The sequence below is a fragment of the Leucopleurus acutus genome, assembly GCF_964270905.1.
Source record: "Leucopleurus acutus genome assembly, chromosome: 2".
Taxonomy (NCBI): Eukaryota; Metazoa; Chordata; class Mammalia; order Artiodactyla; family Delphinidae; genus Leucopleurus; species Leucopleurus acutus.
Window position 1 is genome coordinate 67,882,965 of NC_139143.1, and position 17,875 is coordinate 67,900,839.

Consider the following 17,875-nt stretch of genomic DNA (forward strand, 5'->3'; position numbering starts at 1 on the left):
CCTCCTTGTGGCTTTTGACTTTGAATGGAAAGGTGGTCTCAGCTTCCCGCCCTCACTCCTCTTCCAAGATTCATGACCCTCACTGCAGAGAAGCTCTTAGAACCTTGCCTCTTTCTCTGTTTAATAATATGGCTTAAAAAAGTCTTAAGGGTGTTGCCCCACAGCAGCCTCACAGGGAGCTGAAGGTCAAGAAAGACCTATCTCCAAGCATTTGTGGCTGTGGCTTTTTGCCTAGTGGAGTAAATTATAAATCGATACCCCAAAGTTCACAGAGTTTTAAAAAGAATTGTATTGGCTTGGATTGAAAGTGACAAACAGTGTGAAATGAAAGGAGAACTTTGGACCCCTCAATCACTATAGACAAGGAGCTGGTTGAGAAAACTACTCAGCTGCTAACTCAGGCCAGTCTTATTGCAGCGGAATGATGACTCAAAGGGCAGAACCAGGAGCCCCAAGGGAAGAGCTAAGAGCCACAGAACAAAGCAGCAGAGCTGAACCCGCAACAAAAACTGGCCCCATGTGCCCAGCTGGCTTTCAGGACTGCTTACAGACCTGTGATTGCTGTGTGCCTCTTGTTTTCCCCCCTTTTGCACAATAGTGTCCACATTGGTTAGATTCCCCTCATTGTATATTGGCTGTGTAGGGGCCAAAGCTAATTCTCTGGTATTTAGATTGGAGAAGTGGAGCCTAAATTGCTGCATCTGGGGAATTCACGCACACATGGACCTGAATGAAATGACTTGAGCTGGTGTCATGATGAGTTGGGACTTGGTGGTCTTGGGGGAGGGGATCGGTATAGTTTGCAGGTGGGAGGATGTGAATGAAGTATTGTGGTCTGAGGATGTGCTGTCGTGACTGTATTTTCCAAAGATGACCACAACAGTATTTCCTGTCTTCCTACAACATGATCTTGCCATTTCTCTTGCTGGCGGGGGGCAGGGTCTACGTTCCCTTTTCTTGAATTTGGGCAGATTTATGACCACAGTGGAAGTGAGGCTAGATCATACATGGTGATATAGTGTCCTGCCTGGGATTTCATTCTTAAAACCCAGGCACTTTGCACTGAAGTCCAAGCAGCCGCGAGGAGAGGACACGTATAGGTGTCCCAGCCAACAGCCAGTATCGACTACAAGACATGTGAGCAGTGAGCCTTCAGAAGGTTCTGATTGTTCAAGTCTTCCCAGCTGAGAGTCCAGACATTGTTGTACAGTGATAAGCTCTCCCTCTCTGAATTCCTGACCCACAGAACATGCGGACATAATCAAATGTTTTTGTTTTGTTTTGTTTTTGCCATAAGTTCGGGGTCATATGCATCACAGCGAGAGTAACTGGAACATTGAATAGAGCTTGCATCTCACTGGGGAATATTCCGCATTGTCTCTGCAGTTACTCTTGTTCTCCTCAGTGCCTCCAAATAGAAGGTAGCTGGGGGAGCTCTTTAATTTTTAGTAAACTAGAAGCAAGGAACGAGGCATTCCGGAGATGAGGCAGGATGCCAGATATTGCCTGAAGAAAAAAAAGTTGCTGGGAGGAGCAATCTTATTTCAAAGCTGGACTCAAGGAGTTTATCTCAAACATTTTGCTGAGCACCAGGGCATGGGACAAATGGAAAGGACGAGCCTGGGGACATATACCATCAACAGTCCAGCACTTCTTCCTATGTCCAACTGCCTGCTTCTTTTCATATTTTCCACTCCAAGTTCTCAAGAAGGAATATGATTTTTCTACGTAATTACCATTATTCTTCACTGGACAGAGTTTTCATATCAAGCCACTTGATGGCCTGCTGACTAACCTATGGACTGTCTGCCTTTGGGTCAGCCATCTGCCCACTTTAAGCTTTTGTGATTGAGGTGACTGGAACTGTTTGGGGCTGAATTGTATCCCCTCAAAATTCATACATTGAAGCCCTTTATTTGGAGATATTTGGAATGTGACTCTATTTGGAGACAGGGCCTTTAAAGAAGCAATTAAATAAAAACGAGGCCTTTAGGGTGGGCCTTAATCCAACCTGACTGGTGCTCTTATAAGAGGAGGAGATTTGGACACACAGAAGGGCACCAGGCATGCAGCAAAGAGGAAAGGCCATGTGAGGACACAGTGAGAAGGTGGCCATCTGCAAGCCAAGGAAAGAGGCTTTAGAAGAAACCAAACCTGCTGACACCCTGATCTTGCTTCTATACTTTACATATACTTTATAACATACATCATCTTCTTTGTAAGGAATTAGAGATACTCAAATAGAGAGGTGTGAAATATTACACATATAACATATTGACATCAACTATCAAAGCAAGTCATAAAGCACAAAGTTCGTTCTTAAAATGTGCCTTTTAACAGGCAAAACACTTCTACAGTCTAACATGTATCGATAGAGGAGGAAGGAATTGGGGGCAAGGTTTTTGGTCTCTGAAAACAGAATCTGTCAGCGGGACCAGGATGGGCATCACATTTCAGGAGAATAGAAGGATTCTTCCAGGTGAAAGGATCCTTGAAGATTGTCTGACTTAACCTTCCACACCACAGATGAGAATCCTGTCATTCAGGGAGCCTCTGCCAGCCTCCCGGATTCCTGCAGAATCGGCCCATCTCTGGAGCCCAGCTTTTGCAGACATGGTCCAAGGCAGTTCAGTTCCAAAGCTGAATATTTAAAATGTCAAATTCTGAGGGTAACTGCCTCGGAGTCTTCTGTGCCACAAGGTGCCCCCCTAACAACAAGGGACGGCATTTCCCAACATCTTCATCAGAAGCTCTTGGGCCGTTTGTTAAAAAAGAACACCAACAAAATGGATTTCCAGGACACCGCCCAGATGTAAAGACTCAGAACTCTGGTATAGGAATCTGTGTTTTAACAAGCATCCCAAGTGATTTTTATTTACATTAAAATTTGAGACCCACTAGCCCAGGACAAGTACAGAAGTCTGAGATCGTCCCTGGTGATCATCTTTTCCTTTTGGTCGCCAGCCCCGACGTCTCTGGCTCAATGCTTTGCTGGGCCTCCCCAGACCACATGCCCCCTGCAGCGCTCTTGCTTCCCCCATGCTCCTTTTCATCTTTCCACTGCCCAGGCATTTTCCTGTTCCTTTTCTCTTTCCTTCTTTTCGTTGCTCTTCTTTGCTCTTCTTGTTGTCTCCCTTTCTTCTTCCTGTATTTTATTTCCTCTCTCCCTGGCTTCTACCCACCCTACTCCCTGCCCCACCCAGCCCCTTCCAAAGTGGTGCTGGAGCAGTGACAGGATCTAGAGGCACGGAAGCCCCAGGTCACAGAGAGCAGAGTTCTGATCAGAGATGACAGCTCAGGAAGCACCTGGGGAGGCCAGAGACAGACTCTGTATAGCTGCAGGGGGTGTGGGAGGGAAGAAGGGAGGGAGGGTGCAGATTTACAGCACAGGAAATGCCAGGAGGAAGTAGATCAAGGATCCCAAAGTGCCGGGCGGGGCTGGGCAGAGAGAACTTGTGCACACCTGCTCACTCTCTTCCTAGTGACCTGTGTGTGGGTGCGCTGATGAGCAACTGAGAATCAGGTGTGCACTACCGCATAGCCCCTTCACCAGACATGTTCCCAAGTGCTCACTCTACCTGCCAGGAGGGGTTTGTGTTCTCATTTTTCAGATTCAAGATTTTTTTTTTTGTAGTATGTTCATTTGTGTCGTATTTTTTTAATAGATTTTTAAAAAATTAATTTATTTATTTTTGGCTGCATTGGGTCTTCGTTGCTGCGCTCAGGCTTTCTCTAGTTGCGGCGAGCGGGGGCTACTCTTTGTTGCAGTGCACGGGCTCTAGGCACAGGGGCTTCAGTAGTTGTGGCACATGAGCTCAGTAGTTGTGGCTCTTGGGCTCTAGAGTGCAGGCTCAGTAGTTGTGGCACACGGGCTTAGTTGCTCCGTAGCATGTGGGATCTTCCAGGACCAGGGATCGAACCCGTGTCCCCTGCATTGGCAGGTGAATTCTTGCCACTGTGCCACCAGGGAAGTCCCAAGATTTTTAAGGAAAACCGTGAACACACTTTAAAGATGTGGGACCTTAAGCATATGGCAATTGGAGGCTTGCTCCACGCATCCCTCACGCACAGAGGCCCGGAAGGCAGGATTCTACCTGAGTGTCCGATGCACTCTGCCTTGGGTGAGATTGAGAAACGAAGTTGGTCTTGTTTATTCAGTATAATCTAACAAGCCGGTATAGAAGCACTTACAATTATGTGTATGTGAATAAATATTACTTATACTCTGGCACGGAGTAAGTAAGCACTCACTGCATGTTGGCTATTATTTATTATTTGCAAATAGTCTTATATCTGCCATACGCCAGCATTTACTTCCCACTCAGGGTGGCGGTAGGCCTAGCATTTTGAAAGCTCTCACGAGGGGGCCCAGAACACCTGGAAGGACAACTGGAGGCCATTTCTCCTTCTACTGGAGAGACAAGATGCCATCCCCATTGGGTGTGGGCTGGGCTCTTCGGAGGCCCAGAAGTACCACCGCTGACAAAAGAGACCTGCACCTGTTGCGTGTAGGTGTGGCATGTTCCATAAACCCCATGGGGCAGGACGGTGCCTCGGGAGCAGAAGGGTCCTCACCCAGGAGCCCTCCTCTCCAGGATGGAGCTCCCCCAACAATGCTGTCTGGGTAGGTCAGCAGCACCTGAGGCAGGAACTCAGGGAGCCTCTCTTGTTGGTCCGGATCAGCCAGAAAGCAGACTCATTTCCTTACTTCCTTTCTTTGGACTCCCAGGTATCTCCCCTCAGAGGGTTGTATTCCTTAAGGCTAGAACACCCTTGGTGATAGGGGCTGCCCTGCCATTCTGTTCTCGTCTTCCAGGGCAGGGGATCTTCTTGGGCATTTCTTCTAGAGGCTGTATCTGAATCTGAATGTGAGTTTCTCCATCCTTTGTGAGCTGCCTTCTAGAATCACAGGGTGAGCCCTACACATTCGGGGCTGGCCTTAGCCTCCTTTAGCTGACCCATTCATTCTTTCATTCATTCCTTCTCCTGTGCCTGCCCTGATCACTCTTCCTAAAGCAGGAACCCCCTGCTGATGTTGATCGAAGTACCTTGTTTATTTTCTTCTTGACCTTACTACTGATCTACAATTATTTGTCTATCTCCCTCATTAGGATACAGGTTCCTTGAGGACAGAGATCTCATCTGTCTTTGCTCTAGTGTCTTCAGCGCCAAGTACTGTGCCTGCTCCAGTATTTAGGGAATGAACCAATGAGTGAGCAAACATACATCTCACTGGTTCTGGGTAAAGGACAGGAGGTACAGAAGAAGTAAGCCAGAACTTTCGTTTTCAGTAGGCTTGCTCACAAATGGGGAAGCTGATGATACCACAAGGCAGAATGATAAAAGCTGACAGAGCAGAACACAGGAGCTCATGGGAAGGCGGAGGACTAACCCAGACTGCGGAGGAGGTGGGTGTGGCTGGGAAGTGCCACATTTGCGTGGGTTCCTGAACACGAGCAAAAGTTGGCCACGCCGGGCTTCCCTGGTGGTGCAGTGGTTGAGAGTCCGCCTGCCAATGCAGGGGACACGGGTTCGTGCCCCCATCCGGGAGGATCCCACATGCCGCGGAGCGGCTGGGCCCGTGAGCCGTGGCCGCTGAGCCTGCGCGTCCGGAGCCTGTGCTCCGCAACGGGAGAGGCCACGGTAGTGAGACGCCTGCGTACCGCAAAAAATAAATAAATAAATAAAAGTTGGCCAGGCCAAGGGGGGTTGGGAAGGCCATTCTAGGGAGGTGAGGCACATGTGCAAAAAGCCCAGTGGGAGAGAATGGGAGATGCAAGAAGTGCAGTAGTAGGCCACAGAGGAACTGGCCTCTTGCAGGGTGGCTGGGTGTTCTGGGTGGGCGTGACTCTGCTTCCTTCAGCTCTGGGCCAACACGCAGACATCAAGGCCTGAAGAAAGTGAAGTGCTGCATGCCCGGATAATCCCAGTCCTTCCCCACTCAGGCTTTTCTCTCCGTGGGATCCCAGGAGGCAGAGGAGAGAAAGGCAGTTCTAGGGAGACCCTGCCTAGCGGCCGTTCAGGCAGCAGGCTTTGCACAGTGCCCTCCCTGAAGGGCACACGGCTCTGAGGAAGCCGGTCCAGGGAGGGCAGTGTTTGGCAAACGGTGCTGAGTCAGCAGGAGTAAGAGAAACGCAGAGGAAGAACCAGGGCTCTGGTTCCTGCAAGAAGGCAGAGGACAAACTCCAGGAAGCTCCTTTTCAAGACTCTGTGGGATATACACACTACTATATATAAAATAGGTAACCAACAAGAGCCTACTGTATAGCACAGGGAACTCTATTCAATATTTAGTAACAACCTATAAGGGAAAAGAATCTGAAAAAAATTATGTATAACTGAATGACTTTGTTGTACACCTGAAACTAACAACATTGTAAATCAACGATACTTTGATTTTTTTAAAAAAAGATGGAAAGAAAAAAATAAATAAGAAAGTAGGGGGAAAAAATCTTCTGTGGATACTCTTGAGCTAGAACCTTCGGGGGCGCCGTTTGAGATGCAAGAGAGGGAGGGTGACAGCTGGCCTGTTTAGTCCCCTCCTTTCTTCCTTTCCACTAATAACAGGTGCCTATTATTTGCAGGGAATGTTCTAGTCATTGGAAGTAGGACATCGAGCCAAGCAGTCAAAGTCCATGCTCTCACAGAGCTTACATTCTAGGTGTGTGTGGTAGACACATATAAGAAAAAAACCACATGTGTAATGCATGTCAGGTGATACGAGTGATGAAGAAAAATAAAGGAGGATGAGAGAAAAAGGGTGATGAGGATGGGTGTGTGCTGTTTGAGAGACGGGGCCAGGGATGACCTCACTGGAGAGGTGACATTTGGACAGAAACCTGAATGAAGTGAGGGAGAGAGCTGTGTGCGTTTCTGGCTGAAGTGTGTAACTCTGTTAAATGAGGGTCTTGTTCTCTGTGGAGGTGGTCTGGTCTAGCAGGGCGAACAGGGCTGGAAATACTCTCCCATTCATGAATGACAGAGAAATATAATACATGATATATATATATAATACATGTGCTATTATAGTATTATAATAATTACATTAATTATGTGATATAATAATCATATGCTATGATGATATATTATTATATAACATGGTAGTGCTAAGATTTATTTATTTTATTGGAGTATAATTGCCTTACAGTGTTGTGTTAGTTTCTGCTGTAGAACAAAGTGAATCAGCTATATGCACACATATATCCCCATATCCCCTCCCTCTTGAGCCTCCCTCCCCTGCCCCCAATCCCACCCTTCTAGGTCATCACAGAGCACCGCGTTGAGCTCCCTGTGCTATCCTGCAGCTTCCCACTAGCTATCTATTTTACACATGCTAGTGTATATACGTCAGTGCTACTCTCTCACTTCATCCCACCCTCCCCTTCCCCCCCTGTGTGGTAGTGGTAAGATTTAGAATAAAATACTTGAGCATTTTTCTCCCTTTGCAATTCCTGGATGTACCCTCTCTTCATTCAGTAGTGTGATTATATTGGGCAGGGATTTCCCAAAATACAGACAGCAGAGAATCAAATTCTTGGCTTTTGTGTTCCAAAATGGGCTGACTTCATTCTTATAATAATTTCCCTGTAAAAGTAAGTATAATTATGTCCATATTTTTGAGGCAAGAAATCAGAGGCTTAGGAATTCTTAAAACTTAAAGCAGAAACAGTGGTCTGAAAGGCCACGGTTTTGACTTGCAAGAGTTGAATCACTAAATAATCCGCTCAAAAACAACAGATTGTTAAGGGAAGCACTGAGCCACGAGGGGTCCTGGCCCTGGCCTGGAGACTAGTCGACAGGCGAGTGAGATGGGAAGCAGGAGACCTGAGAGGCAAGGTCAGCGTCCCTGGAAAAGGGCTCCGTGTTGGCCTTCCCTCTCTGGGCTGAGATGGAGCCAGTGGCTGGGAGTCTGAGAGTCAAGGCCACCTTCTGCTGTAGGAGGCGGCCACCAAGCCTCTGCAAGGGGAGTAGAGGGAGAGAGAGGGTTTGCAGAGCATCACAACTGATGGGTCTGATGCTGCATTTCAGTCTCCTGCCTGGAAGGTCCATCAGGAGGAAGGGCTCTGATATCCTTTGGGGCAGCGAGGAGGGGCTCAAATGTGCTGAGTGATGGCCTGTGTACCTTGAAACCTGGATGAGGGAAAACGGAAAGACTCCTTGTGGACCAAGGACTGGAAACCAGATGGAGTCTGAGACTTTCCAGCAAGTGCCTGTGAGAACAGGTGCCCATAATGGAATGATGGTAGCATAAACAGCTGCCACTTAGGCATGAGGAAGATGGAGGAGGGGGATGTGGAAATGACTCTGTTTAAACTTGAAGTGAATACCATTTTTCCCTCAAGGGACTGGATCGAGATTTCTGCCAATGGCCAGAATCAGTGCATGAAATAGAAGTTGAGTCATAGAAGAGTAAACAGAGCTTTTTTTGTTGTTGCTTTTTAGGGGCACATTTGAATCCTGTAGTTTGCAAACTAAGCATTTTTACCCACTCCACTAATGTTGACAAGGTAGCAGACAGATACGCAGAGTTCTCTAGGAGATTTTCCAGCAGAAAATCCATTATCAGTCTTTGTGTCCTCTGAACCCAGAAAATGTGATCAATTCTCCTCTGCTGAAAAAACTGTGAGAGTTTCCTCAGGCTTAAAAGCCCTGTGGTTCAGAGAGGGAAGTCGGTCTCCTTCTTGCTTTTCTACAAATACCGTGATGTTATTTATACCTCATCTGACTTCAGCAGCCCTGCTCAGTCTTGTGCCTTTGAAATCCCAGGCACAGGTTTTTATGGGATGCTCTCTGTTAATATTTTCATTTTCATGGGAACCTCCAAGCCTGGTGTTTTGGAACAGCACAAAGGAAGTTTCAGGGTTAGAATCGAGTGTGGCCTCAGGGGCCAGGTGGGAAGAAAAAAGAGAAGTTAGAATCAGATAGATTTTGGCTTTGCCACTTGCTGGCTGTGTGACCTCTGGAAAGTTACTTTACCTTTCTAAGCCTCTGATTCATCACCTTGAGAATAGACATTTATACCCACTTTTACATAAATATTATAAAAAAAAAAAATGAGGTCGTGTATTAGTTTGCCAGGGCTGCCATGACAAAATACCACAGACTGGGTGGCTTGAACAGAGGTCACTTATTTTCCTCACAGTTCCTGAGGCCAGAAATCTGAGATCAAGTTGGCAGCAGGGTTGGTTTCTTAAGGCCTCTCTCCTTGGCTTGCAGATGGTTACCCATCAGTCTGTGTCCTAACATTAATTTTTTTTAATTAATGTTTTTTAAATTGAAGTATAGTTGATTTACGATGCTGTGTTTCAGGTGTATAGCAAAGTGATTCAGTTATACATACATATATATCTATTTTTTTTTCAGATTTGTTTCCCTTATAGGTTATTACAAAATATTGAGTACAGTTCCCTGTGCTATACAGTAGGTCCTTGTTGGTTATCTATTTTTTTTTAAATAATTCTACAGCATTTCTATTGATTTACTGACTGATGGATTGGCTGTGTCGGGTCTTCGTTTCTGTGCGAGGGCTTTCTCTAGTTGTGGCAAGCGGGGGCCACTCTTCATCGCGGTGTGTGGGCCTCTCACTGTCGCAACCTCTCTTGTTGTGGAGCACAAGCTCCAGACGCGCAGGCTCAGTAGTTGTGGCTCACGGGCCTAGTTGCTCCGCGGCATGTGGGATCTTCCCAGACCAGGGCTTGAACCCGTGTCCCCTGCACCAGCAGGCAGACTCTCAACCACTGCGCCACCAGGGAAGCCCAGTTATCTATTTTACATATAGTAGTGTGTATATGTTAATCCCAAACTCTGAATTTATCCCCCCCCCCCGCCCCTTCCCCTTTGGTACCCATAAGTTTGTTTTCTTTGTCTGTGGGTCTATTTCTGTTTTGTATATAAGTTCATTTGTATTGTGGGGGTTTTTTTTGGTGGTTGTTGTTTGTTTTTGTTTTCACATATAAGTGATACCATATGATATTTGTCTTTCTCTGGCTTACTTCACTTAGTATAATTATCTCTAGGTCCATCCATATTGCTGCAAATGACATTATTACCACCACATTAAAAAGAATAAAATACCTAGGTGCTGGGAAAACTGGACAGCTACATGTAAAAGAATGAAATTAGAACACTCCCTAACACCATAGACAAAAATACACTCAAAATGGATTCGAGACCTAAATGTAAGACCGGACACTATCAAACTCTTAGAGGAAAACATAGGAAGAACACTCTTTGACATAAATCACAACAAGATCTTTTTTGATCCACCTCCTAGAGTAATGGAAGTAAAAACAAAAATAAACAAATGGGACCTAATGAAACTTCAAAGCTTTTGCACAGCAAAGGAAACCATAAACAAGACGAAAAGACAACCCTCAGAATGGGAGAAAATATTTGCAAACGAATCAATGGACAAAGGATTAATCTCCAAAATATATAAACAGCTCATGCAGCTCAATATTAAAAAAACAAACAACCCAATCCAAAAATGGGCAGAAGACCTAAATAGATATTTCTCCAAAGAAGACATACAGATGGCCAAGAAGTACATGAAAAGCTACTCAACATCACTAATTATTAGAGAAATGCAAATCAAAACTACAATGAGGTATCACCTCACACCAGTTAGAATGGGCATCATCAGAAAATCTACAAACAACAAATGCTGGAAAGGGTGTGGAGAAAAGGGAGCCCTCTTGCACTGTTGGTGGGAATGTAAATTGATACAGCCACTATGGAGAACAGTATGGAGGTTCCTTAAGGAACTAAAAATAGCATTACCATATGACCCAGCAATCCCACTACTGGGAATATACCCAGAGAAAACCATAATTCAAAAAGACACATGCACCCCAATGTTCATTGCAGTACTATTTACAATAGCCAGGTCATGGAAGCAACCTAAATGCCCATCGACAGACGAAGGGATAAAGATGTGGTACATATATGCAATGGAATATTACTTAGCCATCAAAAGGAATGAAACTGGGTCATTTGTAGAGACGTGGTTGGATCTAGAGACTGTCATACAGAGCGAAGCAAGCCAGAAAGAGAAAAACAAATATCGTATATTAACACGTATATGTGGAACCTAGAAAAATGCTACAGATGACCCGGTTTGCAGGGCAGAAACTGAGACACAGATGTAGAGAACAAACGTATGGACACCAAAGGGGGAAAGCCACTGGGGGGGGGGGTGGGGGTGGTGTGATGAATTGGGAGATTGGGATTGACATGTATACACTGATGTGTATAAAATGGATGACTAATAAGAACCTGCTGTATAAAAAAATAAATAAAATTCAAAAATAGTTACAAGGATATATTGTACAAACTGGGGAACACAGCCAATATTTTATAATAACTATAACTGGACCATAACCTTTAAAAATTGTGAAACACTATATTATACACTTGTAACATATAATATTGTACATCAACTATACTTCAATAATAAAAAAATTTTAATTAAAGAAAAAGAAGTAAGGCCCTTTTAAAATAGCTAGCTAGTGGGAAGCAGCCGCATAGCACGGGGAGATCAGCTCGGTGCTTTGTGACCACATAGAGGGGTGGGATAGGGAGGGTGGGAGGGAGATGCAAGAGAGGGGAGATATGGGGATACATGTATATGTATAGCTGATTCATTCTGTTATAAAGCAGAAACTAACACACCATTGTAAAGCAATTATACTCCAATAAAGATGTTAAAAAAAAAAAGAATACCTAAGAATAAACTTACCTAAGGAGGCAAAAGACCTAACCTCTTCTTATGAGGACACCCATATGACCTCATTTTACCTTGATTACTTCTGTGAAGGCCCTATCTCCAAATACAGTCACATTCTGTGTTATACTTGAAGTTAGGCCATTAACATATGAATTTAGTGGGGACACAATTCAGCCTTTGGCCATACAGGTAGTGTATGCTCTACCAGTAGTGTATGAAAGGGCTCAGCAGGCCCAAGATGCTCAGTTAATGTGAATTTCTCTCACTGTCTCTTCAGGTTGCAGTATGAGACTCAGACTATTAATGACATCTAAAGAGATGTTCCCCTCTGAGGTTGCCCACGGGCAAATGGCTTAGAGGCAATATACTGAATATAGGAGATTTAATAGTTTTAACAGAAAATTTAATTCCACTGATACTTTTAGACGTTTGAATTTGAACCAAACCCATGATTTCTCCGATTCACTTCCTGACAATAATAACTAGCTAACAGGGTGGATATCAAAATTATAACAAAGCGATAGCTCTGAAAGTGCCTAGGACACTGCTTGACTTCTGTTAGGTGTGTCATAAACATTTCTTCAGTTGGACATGGAGGTTTTTGGTAAAGTCCTCAGTGTTAAACAAATGTGAGATACTATATTCTCCTGCTGCCATGACTTTTGAGCTCCACTTTGGGAAGTGGAAATACCCACAGGTTATAAAAAACCCAGATTTGCTTCTCTCTTTCATGCTGTTTCTCAGGCGACTGGCTCCCTAGATGTTTGGGGCTGGGTTCGCTCCCCCATAGGTACTACCTGAAGGGGATGTTCCAGGTAGTTGCTGTTCTCCAAGGTTCTGAGGGAGGAACTGGGGTGCTTGTTCCTTCTGTTTTCACTCCTATTGTGTGGGAATCAGTGGGAGAGCCCTGCAGGCCTCCTCTCAGGTTTCTCTGTACCTTCTCCTAAAAAGACACACACAATGTTCCACACCCCTAGTAACCAAATGTGCTTCAAGCTCCCACACTGACCGGCTTTCTTGAAGGCAGAGCCAGGTGTGGACTTCTCACCACAGGTGCCTGTCATCCCGTCTGACAAATGGTTCGTGCTCAGTGTTAACTCAGTGGATGCCACCTTTCCCTATTCTCAGCTGAATGGCCTTCACAAGTAGTAGAAATCCCTCTCGGGCTTTCATAGTTCCCAGAACCTTCTCCATCTCCATAGAGATATTGTCTTGGTGAGGGCTTCCCTCGGCTGTCTGATCCCCATGGGAATGGGGAGGGTTCATGGAAGAGAGAAATTTCAATCTGTGTGCTTCAGCAAGAAACTGCAGGGACAAGAGTCGGCCTGTAGTTGTTTGGTGATCTCATTTCTTTCCAAGCCAGCTCTTTTTGCTTTCTATTTTTGCTTTCTTTGTCCTCTGAGGCCTTACCCATCCAAATGTTCTTGTTATGAAGTCCAGAATGTGAGTCAAATGGCTGTTTTGGGCCCACAGGGGATTGCCTGCCCTTTCTTGATGGGAGATCAGCGTGGGGAATAAATCACAAATTCAGTTCTGCTTGGAAAGGCTGGCGTGGACATTCAGTGAGCAAACGCATTTGAAGGATATGACTGACCAGTCCCATTTGTTGAGGTTTTCCTTTACAGTCAGCAGAGATGCTTTTAGGCTCCCAGAACCATCTGGAAGGCCCAGTGACGTCAAAAGGAGAAAGATTTTATTGGATTTTTCCCTTCAAAAGAAAATTTGGTTTATGTGTGGTATCCTAAATAGCACTTCATTTTTATTTTTAGAAAAACCTCATTGGGTTATAGTGATTCCTCTGTAGTGGTCAATATTGACTCTCTTGAGTAGACAGGTGATTATTTTAATTTGTTAGCACAGGGGAAGCCATTTTTTCCAAAAAGTTGGTTTAATTGAGGTGATGTTTACATGCTGATACAGTGTACCTGGGGAAAAAATGGGTCCCAATGAGATTTCCTGACACATGGTATATACAGATTATTGCTGTAGCTGGGTGGCCCTGCTTCTGCTCTGGAAATAGGTGTCCTTATTCTGAAAAGGAAAGGGATTTATTCCTATAGTGATGATAGCTAAATAGGAGGGCATATTATGGCTCCTTGCAGACAACGAAGGATATTAATGGCTACTTTGCTTTTAATATATTTATTCCCTGCAATTACTCAGTGAGTCCTATCAATTTTCCAATCACAGGCATACCTCAGATATTATGGGTTTGGCACAGGCATACCTCAGATATTATGCGTTTGGTTCCAGACAACCCCAATAAAGGGAATATGGCAATAAAGCGAGTCACATAAATTTTTTGGTTTCCCAGTGCATATAGAGGTTATGTTTACACCATACTGAAATCTATTCAGAGTGCAATAGAATTATGTCCAAAAACATCAATGTACATGCCTAATTAAAAATAATTTATTGCTAAAAAATGATAGCCATCATCTGAGCCTTCAGTGAGTCATAGTCGTTTGTGGGTGGAGGGTCATGCCTCAATACTGATGGCTGCTGAGTGATCAGGGTGGTGGTTGCTGAAGGCTGGCGTGGGTGTGGTGATTTCTTAAAATAAGACAATGATGTTTGCTGCATCAATTGACTCTTCTTTTCACAAATGATTTCTCTGTAGCATCAATGCTATTTGATAGCATTTTAACCACAATAGAACTTCTTTCAAAATTGGAGTCACTACTCTTAAGACCTACTGCTTCTTTGTCAACTGTTTATGTAATATTCTAAATCCTGTTGTCATTTCAGTAGTCTTCACAGCATCTTCACCAGAGTAGCTTCCATCTCAAGAAACCACCTTCTCTGCTCATCTGATGCAATTCCTCATCTGTTAAAGTTTTTTCATGAGATTACAACAATTCAGTTACAGCTTCGAGCTCCATTTCTTTCACTGTTTCCACCACATCTTCAGGTACTTCCTCCACGGGAGTTGTGAAGCCCTCAAAGTCATCCATGAGGATTGGAATCAACTTCTTCCAAACTACTGTTCATGTTCACATTTTGACCTTTTCCCATGAATCATGAATTTTCTTAATGGCATCTAGAATGGTGAATCCTTACCAGAAGGTTTTCAATTGACTTTGCTCAGATCCATCAGAGGAATCCTTATTTATGGCAGCTATCACCTTACAAAATGTATTTCTTAAACACTAAGACGTGAAATTGAAATGTCTCCTTGATCCACGGGCCGAAGAATGGATGTCGTGTCAGTAGACATGAAAACAACATTCATTTCATTGTACATCTCCATCAGAGCTCTTGGGTGACCAGGTGCACTGTCAATGAGCAGTAATACTTTGAAAGCAATTTTCTTTTTCTGAGCAGTAGGTCTCAAAAGAGGGGCTTAAAATATTCAGTAAACCATGTTATAAACAGATGTGCTATCATCCAGGTTTTGTGGTTCCATTTACAGAGCACAGGCAGAGGAGATTTAGCATAATTCTTAAGGGCCCTAGGATTTTCAGAATGGTAAGTGAGCACTGACTTCAACTTAAAGGCACCAGCTGCATGAGCCCCTAACAAAAGAGTCAGCCTGTCCTTTGAAGCTTTGAAGCCAAGCACTGACTTCTATCTATGAGAGTCTTAGATGGCATCTTCTATCCAACAGAAAGCTAATTCATCTACACTGAAAGTCTGTTGTTTAGTGTAGCCGCCTTCATTAATTACGTTAGCTACATCCTCTGGATAACGTGCTGCAGGTTGTACATCAGCACTTGCTGCCTCCCCTAGCACTTTCATGTGATGAAGACAGCTTCTTTCCTTAATCCTCATCATTAACCTAGTTTCCTTGAAGGAACCTCTGCTAGCTTCAGACTTCTCTTCTGTTGCTTCCTCACCTCTCTCAGCCTTCACAGAACTGAAGAGAGGTGGGACCTTGCTCTGGATTAGACTTTGGTTTAAGAGAATATTGTGGATGGTTTAACCTTCTATCCAGAACACTAAAATTTTCTCCATATCAGCGACAGGGCTCTTTATTTCTTATCATTCATATGTTCGCTGGAGTAGCACTTTTAATTTCCTTCAAGAACTTTTCCTTCGCATTCACAACTTGGCTAACTGGCACAAGAGACCTAGCTCTTAGTCTATCTCAGATTTTGAGATGTCTTCCTCGCTGAGCTTAAGCACTTCTACCTTTTGATTTACAGTGAGAGATGTGTGACTCTTCCTTTCACTTGAACACTTAGAGGCCACTGCAAGGGTTACTCATTGGCCTAATTTCAATACTGTTGTGTCTCAGGGAATAGGAAGGCCCAAGAAGCAGGAGAGAGGGGAAGGCTGGTGGGTGGAGCAGTCAGAACACACACAACATTTATGCCTTAAATTGGCTGTCTTATAGGGGCACGATTTGTGGTGCCCCAAAACAATTCCAGTAGTAATATCAAAGATCAATGGTCACAGATCACCATAACAAATATAATAATAATTTAAAATCTGAAATATTGTGAGAATTACCAAAATGTGATACAGAGACATGAAGTAAACAAATGCTGTTGGAAAAATAGCATCAATAGACTTGCTTTACGCAGGGTTGCTACAAACCTTCAGTTTGTAAAACATGGAATAAATGTGAGGTGCAATAAAGTGAAGCACAATAAAATGAGGTGTGCCTGTCTACAGATGAGGAAACCTGCTTAAATACCCACAGCAGAATATAAAGGACCTGAAATTCAAACTTAGGTCTAATCTGATTTTAAAGCTTTTGCCCTCAAGTGCTACATTCTCCTGCATCTCAATTTAGGGGTTATCTAATCAGAATGTCCCTACAGTAGCTCTCAAAGTATGGTCCCGAGGCCAGTATTATTAGCATTACCTGGACACTTGTCAGAATTGCAAATTCTCAAGCTACCTCAAATGATTAAATCAGAAATTCTGGGGGCTCAAGCTTGAGTATCACTGCCCCAAAACATTCCAAACAGGTAGTTATATAACCTCTCCGTGCGGCTCTTACATCCCATAATGCAGTCATTCTCTCTGCTCTGCTTGTTTAACTGCACCAATCATTAGAAAGTTCTTCCTTATACTGGAGTATAATTTGCTTCTCTTCATTGTTCACTCTTTGGTTCTGGTTCTGCTGTTTGTCCCATCAACAAAATAGCTGAATGTAGCTATTGAAGCTCACATGATCAACAACAGGAAATTGCTAAGGTATTAAAAAGAGCTTGTCTGATGGAACATGTGAAGTTTGAATGCCAGCTTCCTTTTTTTGTACATTTACCACAGATGCTTTATTCTTTGTCTCACAAATAAGATAGAAGCGGAACATTTTTGAAAAGGGGAAAAAAGAAAGACTGAGGAGTCAGGGTTCAAGGCTCCGCTATGTCTTTAGGATATAGCCCTTCTAGTAGCTCTGGACCTGGAAGATCTTCTGTTTCCTCCAAAGTCATAGGTCAGATATAAAATCTCTCATGATGAGCAAAGTGGATCACTGAAACTCGAGGGAGTTTCAGAGCAGGGTGAGACTAGGTTGGTGAGAGTTGCTGTAGGTCAGAGTGGAAGGAGAGTTTAGAAGACCAGAAATCATATGTGATGAGCAGATGATTGAATCTTTGCCCTTGGAACTAAAGGTGAAGTTCATGTACTTCTTTCTTAACTTGGCTACCCCAGAAAACAAAGCTTCCATGCTATGACTGCATTACATGCTATCTTGGGGGGGGGAAGGAGTGAGGGGAAAGGGATGTGATTCAAGAATAGAGGGAAAGCCAACACAACAATGCGTCACTGAGTTATCTTCTACTCCGTATGAGTACGTGCTTGATTCTGCTGGACCGGCTTTTCAAAGCTAGATTGTTATTCTTGGGGGAGAAAGAAAATTTATTCACTGGTTTCCATCTACCATCTGTTAAAAGTTCCACCCACAGAGTCTTAAGTTCCCCAAACTCTGGGTCATGCATGTGTGGGCTCCATGTTGGGTCCTACACCATCCCATGCCTCATGGTCAATGGGATGGGAGGCGAGAGGCAGTTGGCACAGGCATGAGATGAGGCACTGTCAGGTTTTACCTGTGTGAAGTTGGTCAGAACCCAGGCAGAATTGATGGCCACAGTGGTGGCTAGAGCAAGAGTCAAGTGAGGCTGAGAGGCTCTGAAATTGCACAGAAGAGGTTTCTGATATAACACCCTTAAAATAATTTTGAAAAAAAAAAAGAACATC